Source organism: Xyrauchen texanus, chromosome 47 (genome assembly GCF_025860055.1).
Source record: "Xyrauchen texanus isolate HMW12.3.18 chromosome 47, RBS_HiC_50CHRs, whole genome shotgun sequence".
In the NCBI taxonomy this organism is placed as follows: Eukaryota; Metazoa; Chordata; class Actinopteri; order Cypriniformes; family Catostomidae; genus Xyrauchen; species Xyrauchen texanus.
The window spans coordinates 24,155,490-24,169,610 of NC_068322.1; positions in this window are offsets into that span (position 1 = coordinate 24,155,490).

Sequence of the window (14,121 nt, forward strand, 5' to 3'; positions counted from 1 at the left end):
ACTGCTGTTCTCTATTAATGCAACATCTAGTCAAACAGTTAATGACTTTATAATGATATGACAATGTGTACTGTAGTGTACTGTATACATACCTTTACATTGTTGACGTTTTATGTCGGCATCTGAAGTGTTCCGCTCTATGCAGAGTGTAGTCTCACATGTCAAAACAAACAGAATAAGGCATCAGAGAAGTGCTGTTCTCATAGTGTATATGACAGCGGACCCTTCCCAGCCGCTCCAGCATCGGACTCAATGGGGGGAAACTATTGGTGTGGATTTTTGCCGATAACAATAGTTCCAGAAATCTGTTATCGGTGCAGATTAATCGGCTAAACCGATATATCGGTTGACCACTACCTGTAACCCGATGTGTTCTTTCTTCCTATTAAAATCACATTTATGTTTAGGGTAAGGGTTTAGGTTTGGGTTAGGGGTTTAAATAAGGATTTGGTTTGTTATTTTTTCTCTATGGGAGTAAAAGTGTTTTTGTTCAAGCTAACACTTGCGATTTCGAAATCTTGTACTATTATTATGTCTTCTCATGAGACCGGGTTGATACTGCTTACTATTTATCTCTATATAGTAGAATTAGCCGTTCTTTTCTCATCCAGCCACACATACTTCACCTGAGATATTTTACCATACATACAAAATAATAAATTCAATTTCCTATTTTTTATTTATTTATTTATTTTTATTAAGTACCAAAGTTCTGTATACTTTTATATATGGTAATTTAAGCATTTAATTTAATATTTATTAATATTATTTAGATTTTTTGCCTTAGCATTTATAATACTGCTATTTAGAATGTATTATTCATTTGTCTTGATGATTATAAAGTATGTAAATATCTGTTAGGCCAAATAGTTTCATTAGGACAAAAAACTAAACAAAAGCCATTTTTATCATCCCTCTGATTAAAGAGTATACAGTATAGAAATATCTTGCAGATTTTGTAAGGTGAATGTACATTTATAAGCAGAACTGAATGTGTGTGTATATTCATGGCTTTACATGTTTTTAGTGTATGTGTGAGTTTTCGATCACTCAGTGTGCAGCTGTTCAGTGTCATCATTGATGCTGTCTGTCAGCTACAGTAAATGCTCCACTGGTCATGGCAAGTGTCCCATCACATTGATACATGGGGTCCCATGTGGACAACTTCGAAATGTAGAGGCAGTTAAAATTTAGTAGAAATAACACATTTAAAGTGTAGAAGTTTTATTTAAAGGTGATGTGTGTCATTTCAGCGGCACTAACAGCACTAAACAGAACAGCAAAAATAACAATTACTGAAATGGAATTACTGAAGGAAATAACAGTGCTTACAAGGCAGTCGCAAAAACAATCACAATTAAGTATGCAAGGAAGTAGAAAAGGAAGTCCTGCCTTACTGGTAAAAGAGCCAATCACCTTTTAGATACAGATATCACCTGTCAGTCAAATCAAGAACTCGCAGGTGCATTAGCTGGACCGACCTGAAAAATAGTGTTTTCAGCGTGATCGGAGCTAAAGAAGCACAATTTATGATTCTATTGTTTCCTGATTTTAATTCTGATTTAAAATGTGCTCCTTGATCGTAATCTCTATCAACCATTTTGGAGATTTTAGTCTTTCCCCATTCAAGTAGATTGGAGCTGTAATTTAATGCAGCTTGTTTACATAGAAAATAGCTTCCCGGGAGCATTGAACACGTTGAACACGACCACTGTAATTTACAAACTTTTTTTTTTTTTCTCAAATAGTCCCCCTCGCCTCCCCAATCAAATCAGTGTTTACATTTTTTAGGAAGTTAAAGGAATAGTTCACCCAAAAATTATAATGCTCTTATCATTGCCATCCCAGAATGCCATGCCACTCAGCTCTGTAGGTCCATATGACTCCAGTGATTAAACCCATATCTTCTGAAGTGATATGATAGGTGTGGGTAAGAAACAGATCAATATTTAAGTATATATTAAATATTTAATATTTAAATTTTTTTGTGAAATTCTTCTGCCTGTCCAGTAGGGGGCCATATGCATGAAGAATGTGAATCACCAAAAACACAAGAAGAAGAATGTGGAAGTGAAAGTTAAAGTGCAGTCTGACTGAGCAGGGAGGAGAATTTATAGTCAAGATGGACTTCAGGGATAGTTCACCCAAAAATGAAAATACTCTCATCATTTACTCCCCCTCATGCCATCCCAGATGACAAAGATTTTTAGAAGTATTTCTCAGCTCTTTTGATCCATGCAATGCAAATGAATCGGTGCCAACATTTTGAAGCTCCATAATCATCATAAGGGCAAAATAAAAGTAATTGAGATGACATTGGTGGTTAAATCCATATATTCCGAAAAGATATGATGGGTGTGGGTGAGAAATGTATCAATATTTAAGTCATTTTTTACACTAATGGGCAGGGAGGAGAATTTATAGTAAAAAAAAAAGAGGCCATAAATATTGTTCTGTTTCCCACCCACACCTATCATATTACTTCTGAAGACATGGATTTAACTACTGGAGTCAAATGGATTACTTTTATGCTGCATTTATGTGGATTTTGGAGCTTCAAAACTTTGGTACCCATTCACTTGCATTGTATGGACCAACAGAGCTGAAATATTCTTCTAAAAATCTGAATTTGTGTTCAGCAGAAGAAAGACAGTCATACACATCTGGGATTGCATGAGGGTGAGAAAATGATGAGAGAATTTTCATTTTTGGGTGAACTATTCCTTTAACCTATTGATGGCTTACTAGGTCACTACACATTTATATATTTATTTTATAATTTATGACATTTGTCAGTGGAACCCCTAGAGGTCTTCCATGTTTAGTTTTAAAAATGTCTTAAACAATTAGGAAAGCAGAAGTCATCACAAAGGATTAAATTACCAAATATAATATATAATAAAATCAAATGCCAGAGTATTTTCCTGTTATTGGACCACACTATATCTGATCCATGTTCTCTTTGAGTGATTAGTTCAGGGATTCATACGCAGCATGTTTGTTTCTAAGGGATTTCTCAAGATGATTTAATGTACCTCTAGTCAGAGCATCAGAAATAATGAGGACATTTTTTGCATTTCTGATTTAGTTCCCTCTAGGATAGCAGGGTTCATTTCAAATTTAAATGATACATTTCAAAATAAAATAAAAAATTATCATTTAGTTATGCCAGCACTACATTGCACATATAGATTTATTTTCAAGTTTGTGAGAACCCAAGAGAACTACAAAAGCTGAAAAATCACTGAGTATTCCTCCAATGTGAAGAATCTAATTTGAGTTCTTGATAGCAGTGTGTGTGTGTGTGTGTGTTCGTGTGTGCGTGCGTGTGTGTGTGTGTGTGTGTGGCTTCAAGAGAACACTTGCTTCTATGCTGTAAATTTTATATACTTAATATGAATTTTGTATTTATATTCAAAGAACAGATATTTGATATACTCTGTTGTAAATACTTCATATACATTGTATACAATCTATTTTATTTAATTTTTTTTAACTTTTTTATATATTGTTTTGCTATTACTGTTTAATCTTATGCGGGAAACGGCTGAACAGTCAACATAAAGTTTAATGGTATAAATGAAATTAAAACGAAATAGAACATAAAATAAAATGTTCTATTTGTTCTCCCACTGTTCTCCCACTGATCAGCTGATGCAGCCTCACGGCCCGGCCACACCCTCCTCCTCGTCACACCCGTCTAATCTCGGCACAGTCTAAACTCAGTTCCTGCATTTTGCAGCAGATGATATTAAAGAGCTAAAAATCACTTTTAAAGCCATTATTTGTGTGTCAGTAGATCAATAATAATAACGACAATAAAATGTTAATTTTGTATAGCGCATTTCCAAATCTCAAGGACGCTGTACAGAAATTAAACGTAAAACATTAATCAGAGAAACATACAGTATAACAAATATACATTACACAGCAGCAGAGCACCAAGCAACTCGAAACACCACAAAGTCCGCAGGTGAGACATGCCGATGGAGAACATACATTTAGATCTGGACGCAGCAGTAAACACAAACTTCCTTTGTAGTTTTTCCACTGCTAAACACCATAGCACAGGAACATCCGCACACAACACAGGAGAGAGTTCACAGCAAGGACATCAATTCTGTGCAAAATAAATTCATTTTTCTAATGCATCGCATACAGCCCATTCACACTGCCAAATTCTTTTAAATAGGCTGTTTTTGTTTATATTGACATTGCTTGACAGGGAATGGAATATATAATAGGATGTAGATGGTGCAATAACTGAAAAACTCTGAATTCAATTGCACTTGACCCAGCTCATTAACACTTTGCACATGCACATGCATTGCACTTGCGCCTACACGTTTGAACTTCTTGGCCAGGCCCACTGACTTGGCGAATATGACAGATCACATAACTCTTTTAAGATAGCACCCAGAGAGTTTTTTAAGGTTTTCAAGGTCAAAGGACGATGTTGTGAAACAGTAATTGCAACATGATAATATGGGAAATTGTCTTTACCTATCTAGTTGAATTATGAATAAAATGCAACCACCCAATCACTCTTCTCACTGATAATGTGAACGCATTTTCTTCCTTAATCATAGGATTAGAACCCCGGCCTCCCGCGCTGCTGACTCAACATGCTTCTGGTTGCACCACAAGGGAAGGTAAATGCTCTGGAGCCAATGGAATACTGTCTAATAGGAGATGCCGCTTGTCTATGAGTCAGCATAATGTGGCCGATCCCAGAATACTGGAACTTTTCGTGTGACTAAGTTGAATTTAATGATAATTTGATGGCGCTGTTTTGTCATTTCGAAAGCTTGACAGCCCCATGTCATATTCAAGGGAAAATGCTCACCCAGGATAAGCTGCTAAATGTCTCCTTTTGTTTTCCTCTGAAAAGTCATTCATTTTTCAAACATTAGAGTGAGTAAATGATTACAGAAATTTCATTTTTTGCGAACTATTCTTTGAAGGTCATTTTGCTACTCAACATTTTCTCTAACTGTGTAGCTAGAAATGCCCAGGGATAAACATGAAATAAACCAGCTAATGTGATTACTAATGGCGGCTTACCACCCAATGACAGCCAGCTTCTACAATCCATTTTACAACTCTGAAAATGAAAGGGTTTATAACAAATTACCCACAAACGTCTTTACCAGCTTTTATTAACTGAAATGCGAAAAATAAGTGTGGTCTTAGCTGGTCTCCCAGCCTGGTCAGGCTAGCCAGTTGGCTGGTTTTAGAGGGGTATTGGTCACTTGGCAGCAGGTCAAACTAAAATAAGCTTAAACCAGCTCCATTTTTTTCAGGGAAAGTGATGCTATTCCGCTGCTGATGTACTAAGTTCGAACTCTAAGTTTCTGTCTGTAAGTAAATGCTGAAAACAAAGCTGTATGTCTTATGAAGAACTGTGTTATCAAAATGTGCCAAAAAAGAAATATTTTTTTTGTATGTAAATTATATAGTGGGTAACATTTACAATGAAAATGTCTCTCTGTATGCAATGCAGGCTGAATTAACAACAGAAAATGTTGCACTGTCTTGCAAGCACTGTAATGAATGGAAAATTGAATTTGTCTTTTCTAGCTTGTAGACCAATCTTGTTTATATCTCTCATTGAAATAATATTCTTTGTTTATAAGGTCTTGGCTTGAATCTCAGTAAAAACTCTGGAAATGTCTGCATGGCGTGTTATAAACCAGTGCTTGTTTTTATAGCAGCATGGACTCGCTTTGCTTTTGATTCTGACCTTCTGTCATGCCCAGACAAAGAGCATCAGATTACAGTTTCTAATGGCCAACGCTTTTGAGTCTGCAACATCAAAAACATTTATACCCTCTGAAGATTGTTTTCACAGAAATGATTCAGCAGGACAAGCTTGCGGAGACAAATGCTGACATTCCAGCTCCGAATCAATTTCAACAGGCCGTTCTCTCCTGTCCTTGGGCTCCATGTCCTCTATCAGCACTGGTCATATATCTGTTACTCAGCAGACTGCAGCGGGATCGGCCGCTGAGAGCTGACATGCTCTGTGATTGAGACACAGGACAAAAGTGCGTCACAGCGTAATGTGAAACATAACGGCATGAATAACGCATGGGTCATTCCTGTTATGCAGCACCTTGTGCACTCCAAATAATATATATATATATACACACACAGTTGAAGTCAGAAGTTTACATACACGGTTTTATATATGCCAAATACGTTTAAACTCAGTTTTGCACAATTCCTGACATTACTTGTAGAAAACATTCCCTGTTTTAGGTCAGTTAGGATCACTATTTTAAGAATGTGAAATGTCAGAATAATAGTAGAGAGCTTTTATTTCTTTCATCACATTCCCAGTGGGTCAGAAGTTTACACACACTTTGTTAGTATTTGGTAGCATTGCCTTTAAATTGTTTAACTTGGGTCACATGTTTTGGGTAGTCTTCGACAAGCTTCTCACAATAAGTTGGAATTTTGGCCCATTCCTCCAGACCGAACTGGTGTATCTCAGATTTGTCAGGTTTGTCGGCCTCCTAACTCGTACACGATTTTTCAGTTCTGCCCACAAATTTCAGATTTGAGGTCAGGGCTTTGCGATGCCACTCCAATACTTTGACTTTGTTGTGCTTAAGACATTTAGCCACAACTTTGGAGGTATGCTTGGGGTCATTGTCCATTTGAAAGCCCATTTGCGACCGAGCTTGAACTTCCTGGCTGATGTCTTGAGATGTTGCTTCAATGTTTCCACATAATTTTCCTTCCTCATGATGCCATCTATTTTGTGAAGTACACCAGTCCCTCCTGCAGCAAAGCACACCCACAACATGATGCTGCCACCCCCATGCTTCACGGTTGGGATGGTGATTTTCGACATGCAAGCCTCACCGTTTTTCCTCCGAACGTATGTGTAAACGTCACTCCCCTGGCCTCAAGAGGCGCACTAGCAACTCACACTAGAGGCTGTTAATAAAAAAAGTTGATTTTAAATATTATTAAAATTCTATTGATAATGTTGAAATTTTTCCAATTTTCAGAATTTCACGAAACTGGATTGAATGTTTTAGAATAAAACCAATCAACTAATCCACAAAACACCACATAAATAATCAAATACATTGCTGTTATTACTGATGTCATTTCAAAATTAAAGACATTTCAATATAATAAAAACATTTCAAATCTAAAGCTGTCGATTTAACATTTGAATTTAGTGTGATTAATTATGGAAAAATGTGCATATAATATAAATATAATGCAATTAATCTTGCCCCCAGTAGCACCTTAATTTTTTTGCAAGTCGCAGTAAACAGGGGGCAATCAGCGCAAATCCAGCTGTACAGGCAACAAACTGACAGCTGGATGGAGCACAACACAATGAAGCAGACTGGAGAAGTGTTATAAAAGTTCACACTGCATTTAACTTTACACAGAGTCCTAAAAATGCAACATAACATTCAACATGAGACTTTAAAAAGCAGTAAAACGCAACCACAATGTAATTGTCCAAAAGAGTTAGACACAAACAAAACATGAACAGAAAAGGCCCATGAACACAAGAACTCATCCTGTGAAACAGTCTCTACACAAAACTCACATCACTGGCCAGTGATGGCTTATGGTCAATGATATAGAAATAAAACCAGTGCTCGAAGTGAGCTGATATGCACGGCACGTGGATGGATCAGAATACATTGAAGTGGAAATTACATCACAGATAATTTTGCATACCAGCAGCAAAATTTAATTAAGACACACCTGAAACGTTTCTTAATAAACTGGCAGTTTTTTTATTGAAAAAGTTAAGGCGTATAAAAATAAAAATAAATTAAAACAATGGCAACGTCCGCTTAAATCAAAGCAGAATTATTGTTAAAAAAAAGAAAGAACTAATATAATTTCATCTTTAAATAGTGTGAGTTTAATAAAGTATTTGGTCTAATAAACAATATTAAGACACATTTGATGGGTGCCATTCACTGCATAGTAGGAGTGATACAGTCTCATTGCTGTTGTTTAAGTTACAAGTTCAAAAATACTTTTCCGCTTCCAGAGTCTCGCATCCATAACTAGAAAGCCACACAGTGAAAAAGGTATCAAAGGTTTCCTGCATCTGCTTTTTGCAGTTCTGCTAAAAAACATTTGGTTAGGTCAGTTTTCTGTGTTTCCTGCAATGACATCAGTATGGCACAGCCATGGCTTCTCTTCCTTATCAGGCTGAGCTAGGTACAGCTAGCAGGGAACGTTGCAGTAAATCCTTTTGGCCTTTACAATTCCCCCTGCCTTGTTAGCAGGAATGATTAATATTAATTCAGTTTTGAGAGAAGCTCTGCTGCATTATAAGAGGAGCGTGTGGGTAGAGGATGGTTGTCAGAGGACAACACAAAATATATAGCACGCAAGTAATCTTGCTATATATATATATATATATATAAAAAATTGCAAACACATCAGGACGTACATCTGGTTCACCGCCTGCTTGTGTTTCATCTCTGCGTGTTCCTCGATGATCATGTTTTGATTATGGGTTGGATAATAAAATGCAAAGTATGCATTACAAGCTGGGTTCTGGGGATTTGGGAACAAACCTCAGAAGATGGCATTCCAGTAAAAGGGCAGCAGTTTTAAAGGTTAAAGTCCTGAGGTTAATATATCTCATAAGTGCATGGTTTAACACCTATTCCAGCAAAAAGTTTCAAAATAGAAGCTTGTTAACCAGAAGGATTTCCACCCATCCTGTAAAATACGTGATCGTCCCGTATAGAATCAATATGGGATGTGATTTGTCCCGTAAGGGTGAAATCATTCCAGATTGCTAATTTAACAGTGATATAAGTTGGACAATTTGCCTATGGTGTGTAAAGGACCATCTGAATAGTCCACACATTGTGCTAAAACGTGCTAGTACTGTGGAGGGTGTGGTAAGTGACCATCTGAAATGTCCACAAATGGTGCAAAATCCAGATTTTTTTCTATATAAATGTTCAATAAGATAAAAAAAAAAATTTAAAATAGTTAGAACATATAAAGTATGTATTTTTTATATAAGTCATGGGTCAGGAAGGTCCTCATTTTATCATATAAGAAAGGATATACAATTTTTATTAATAACGCATTTATTGCTAAAACTGTGGAGGATGTGGTTAGGGGCCGTCCCTTAATTGGCAACTTCAAAAGTGGTAACCATATTAGCCAGTGATCTGAAATAACTCAAGTGTTTGGTTTGGACATTGCTTGTTTGATGAACCAAATCTTACGGTGTCTCATATGATATGCACACACTGATAATATGCTCATGCAAACAATATTTTACAGATTTCACAAATGGAGTCTTGTACTGTACAGCGTAGCTCATGCTTAGTGAGTCTACACATAAAGCCTATCACAAACTATATGACAGAAGCTCATTGCCCTTTCTGTGACTATTCTGTGACAAAACTAAATCATACAATGACTTTGTGTAAGGAAAATATCAGATTTAGTTCAACAGACCAAAATTTTGTTCACTTATAATCTTCCCTCACTACCAAAGCTTGTGTCCCGCTTTTGCATTCAGAATTCAAAAATAGTGTATGTTTGGTTGCCACCACACACACAAATGCACGCACATGCACGCACACACACACACAATAATTCCAGCTTCGACCGAGGGGAAGATTATTTCAAAGTCACCACGTTTTCATCCACAATAACAAGAACTAATTAAGATGAGAAACGCTTATAAAATACACATAACTGAACAGAAATAGTGGAATGTTCAAATTTTCCAGGCTTCAGATAACCCTTTCTTAAGTCTGATAAAAACTGTTGGCATGTTTCCCAATCGCAAGGTAGGTTCAATAGGACAAGCTTGATAAGATGTATAACTGTAGATGAATATGGATGCTCTCATCTGAAAGAGCGTTGCTCTGTCCCGTGGTGATAAATGTCAGAAATTATTGATGAGATCATGGGTCATTCACTATGGATTTTGACATTAATTTGTTACCTTATAAAGATGTTATTTTGTCAGCAGGTTTTTGTTTACGTCATCCCTGGATACGTTTTTTAAAAATCTCTGTTTAATATGGCTTCGCTAACAACGCTAACACATGTCAACTATGATGATTGACAATCACAGGACAGATAACAATGATGTGTGATGTGTGACCCAGACACAGACCCAGACTCGTCCAGGACCTATTTCCTCTCTCACGTATAATTAAAGAATGTTATATGTATATTAGTAAATTCTAGAGATTGTTGTGTGTGAAAATCCCAGAAATACTCAAATCAGCCCGAGGGGGACCTTCACAATATAAGGCAGGTGGTTTTAATGTTGTGGCTGATCGGTGTAGAAATATTTTTATACTGCAAATATTTAAAACAAACAATATTTAAGTCTCTATGGTCACAGCTTCAGCATGTCAACGCCTTCATTCCATTTTGATAATTTCTGTTAGAATTGTGGGATACATTTTGGCATAAAGAGGCATATAGAGGTTAGAGATGAAGCTTCAACCGAGCAAAAAAAAAACAAACCTAAATGGCTCCAGTGTATAGCACATGTTTAAGATGAAAATTTATTCAATTTTGTCAACTCCAAATTGTGTGAAAATACAACTATCTAATATCTATATAGAATGGATTTAATTTTTTTTATTTATTTCACTTAGCTCCTTTACTGATCATTATTATTAGATAATTAAAGACTTCACACTCTTGTTGGATGAATCAAATTAAATTAGCATCTTTTTTGTCTGATGGAGTCGACACAAATTACAGTAAGATGTGTTAAGATATGTTGAGTTATGAAGTAAATCAATGTACATTTTCAGAAAATAGCTTTTTTTTATAAAAACCTGTTCCTTACATTAGTTGGTTCATAAACCAGTGTGATTCAGTTTGGTCAGTGCGGCGCGAGAGATTAAGGGGCAAATGTCCAACATGTCTGTGATGCTGACAGGGGTCATAGCGGACCTTGAGGGTCTTGCTGTAATACGTCGATTGATTACACCGATGGAGGTGAAATTCTCGTCTGAGTTGTTTACAAGAATCGGATCGATTATTTGGACTCATCGGAGAGGGAATTAGCTGTTATCCACTAGCTACCAAGACAGACTTGGAACACATTTTGGAAAAGCTGGAAGACCATGTGAATTGTAATCGGTGAAACAATGTTCGAATTGCTGGAATTCCTGAGAACAAGGAAGGCCGAGATATGGTGAAATTCCTAAACAAGCTCTTCCCACGTCTGCTCAACATAACAGGCCATAGGCTGGAAATCGAGCGAGCTCACAGAGTTCCGGCTCGGAGACCGGCTGAGCGAGGTAGGCACGATCAATTCTGGCCAAATTTCTGAGATCATCCGATAAAGATCCCGTGTTACGCGAGGCACGAGGCATGAGGCGAGGAGTAAAGGAAGGCTTTCTTGGAAAAATCACAGCATTTTCTTTTTCCCAGATTTGCAAATTCTATGAGATTCTGCGATAACCTTGGAGGAGCTTGACGAGGTAATTAAGGCCTTGCCTACAGGCAAGGCTCCGGGGTCAGAAGGCTTTTATGCTGATTTTTTTAGTTTTTATGCTACAGAACTAGCTCCAATTTTGTTAGAAGTTTATATGGAATCATTAAAGAATGGAAAGCTTCCACCAACCATGACACAAGCCCGGATCAGTTTGATTCTTAAAAAGGACAAAGATCCAAGCGAGTGTGAGAGTTACCATCCAATTTCCGTGATCAAATGTTTGGGAGGAAAGGATGTAAATAATATAATGTATTTCCAAATGTTCTGTTTTTTTGTATATATTATATGGAATCAGTAAAATTGTTAATAAAAAAAAAATTATAATCACTGAGTGCACCTGATTGAGTACTTATATAATAACATACATTATTTAGGTACAGTATGCTGGTGAGTAGTATGAATACATTCCCGGACATACTTCATCTAGGAACGTGTGTTGTGTACACAAAAATATGACGTAGTGACAACAACTAGTAAAATTAGGATGCTTAGGTGGAAAAGAGGGCCCTGCTTTTGTTTATATTAAATGTTATATTTGTGTGTTTAAAAATGTTTGTTTGTGATTAAATGTTGCATGAAGACCAGGTGGTCAGGAGTTGGGTGGAGATCTCTATCCTTTATGATGACTTGTGGCAGCTTATACATTATACTGTTACATGTTATTTACTTCAAAGCTAAAGAGTATGTGAATTTTATTCACTAAGCTCTCTTTTTAAACTCATCCAGAGTTAATCAGAGCAATTTATTTCTTCTCCAAGTCCCCGGTGGCATTTTGGTCTAGACTGGCTTTGTTTTTCGGTGGCAGATGTTGTTTGTGACCTTTACGGGAAACGGCAGAAAATTGTTATAGTGCAAATAGCCAGCAGTAGTTAAGCAGCAGGGACAGATTGTTTGGGTAATGAACGTCCCTTGGAGAAATACTTAAAATGGGAAGTGTGTTGAGGCCATAGAGTTACACTTGGCCTCAGTTTGTACTTTGCCTAATGGACATGCAGTGTACCAATTGATTGTGGACTATTTGTGATCTGAAATTGATTGTCCATCAGAAAGTTCTAAACACACCCAAGTGCTATCCTTGGCTTCACATTTTAAGAGTACATAAACTTATTTGTGCTTGAACAGTCATATTTATAACACACTGATGGGGATTTTTGGTTAATGTTTTGATGAAGTTTGAATTTGCGTATGATTGGTTGTGGAAGTGAAGTTGCCTCAGACATTTCGAACATGTTCATTTGTTGGCAAAGGTCTGAATGAATGCAATATTGTCTTCGGTTTTGTTTAAATATAGTTATATATTTGCATTTCAATGTGAAAACATGTTCATTATGATTCTGTGACACCAATTATAAGCATCAAGGGAATATAAGCATGCCTGATATGATTTTATCTTATCAGTGTAATATGATCCCATAGGTCTGAGCTTTAGATTAAGACATTGTTACAGACCAAGAATACTAATAGTGCTAGTTAGATTACAGATTTACATTGCTCAGCGGTTTACGTGATATGTTGTCTTCATGATATGATGATATGTGGCCCAGCTGCAGTAATGGGGGCGATAGATGGAGCTCAAGTTAATGTACTTAATAGATAATGTAAGACCCTCTTAGTGATATTTATGGAAGGTCATTCATCTCTGGTCCCTTTACAGTATGTGTCCTTAGAGTTTTATGATATGCCAATGCGTTTGTAAATTACAGCATTTTACGACAAAATGAAAAATAGTCAATGCCCAAAATGGCCGACATACTGTAGGCAAACTGTGAATCATTCGAATCTGTATGCTCCAAGGAGTCTAAAGAGACCAGCCAATCAATTCAGTTAAAAGTTAAAATCACAAATAGGCAGTTTTCATATTTCTTGACCAGAAATATGGTGGCACTGTGCCGAAACTGCTCAAGTTCCCCCAGGGCATGATGGTTGTGACATATGGGTCATTCCTGAGATTCGACTAACAAATCATATTTTCCCAAATCAGGCATCAAATCCCTTTTATTATTTCCATTTTGTTTATTATTTGGACACCTTTTTTCATAATGTAAGTGGTTTGAATATGATTCTACACAATACTTGTTATAAAATATGCATTTACCTGCTAGTGTTGTCAAAAGTATCAGTACTTTGATACCAAGTCAATAATAAAATAAAAAGGTGTAACAATACTAGTGTTTCTGCAGTACCGGTAGTAGCGAGCACAGACTCAATCCGGTACAATGCACAGTTTGAACGTGTGCTCTGTTACTCCTTGTACAATGCATTTTTATTAAAATGGACAATTAATACAATCAAGACATGTCCTAGTGTGATTTATTAAACTGCTAAAGTCTGCAATCTTACTTTGGATGAGCTTCGTACTTTAAATATATCCGACCGCTTATCCACAAGAAACTCAACAGACATTGAAAAGCATTCATGTTGTATGAGATGACAGAGCAGAGCAATAATCCACTGTGAACCATGCAGCACATGTAAAATATATATTTATATAATTAAAATCACAGAATTTGTGCATTAATCTCAGCTCAGCTTTATTTATATAGCATTAAAAACAACAGAGTTGGCCAAAGTGCTTCACAGTAATACAATTTAAAACATAACATTTCAAAATTACCACATACACAAACACCAGT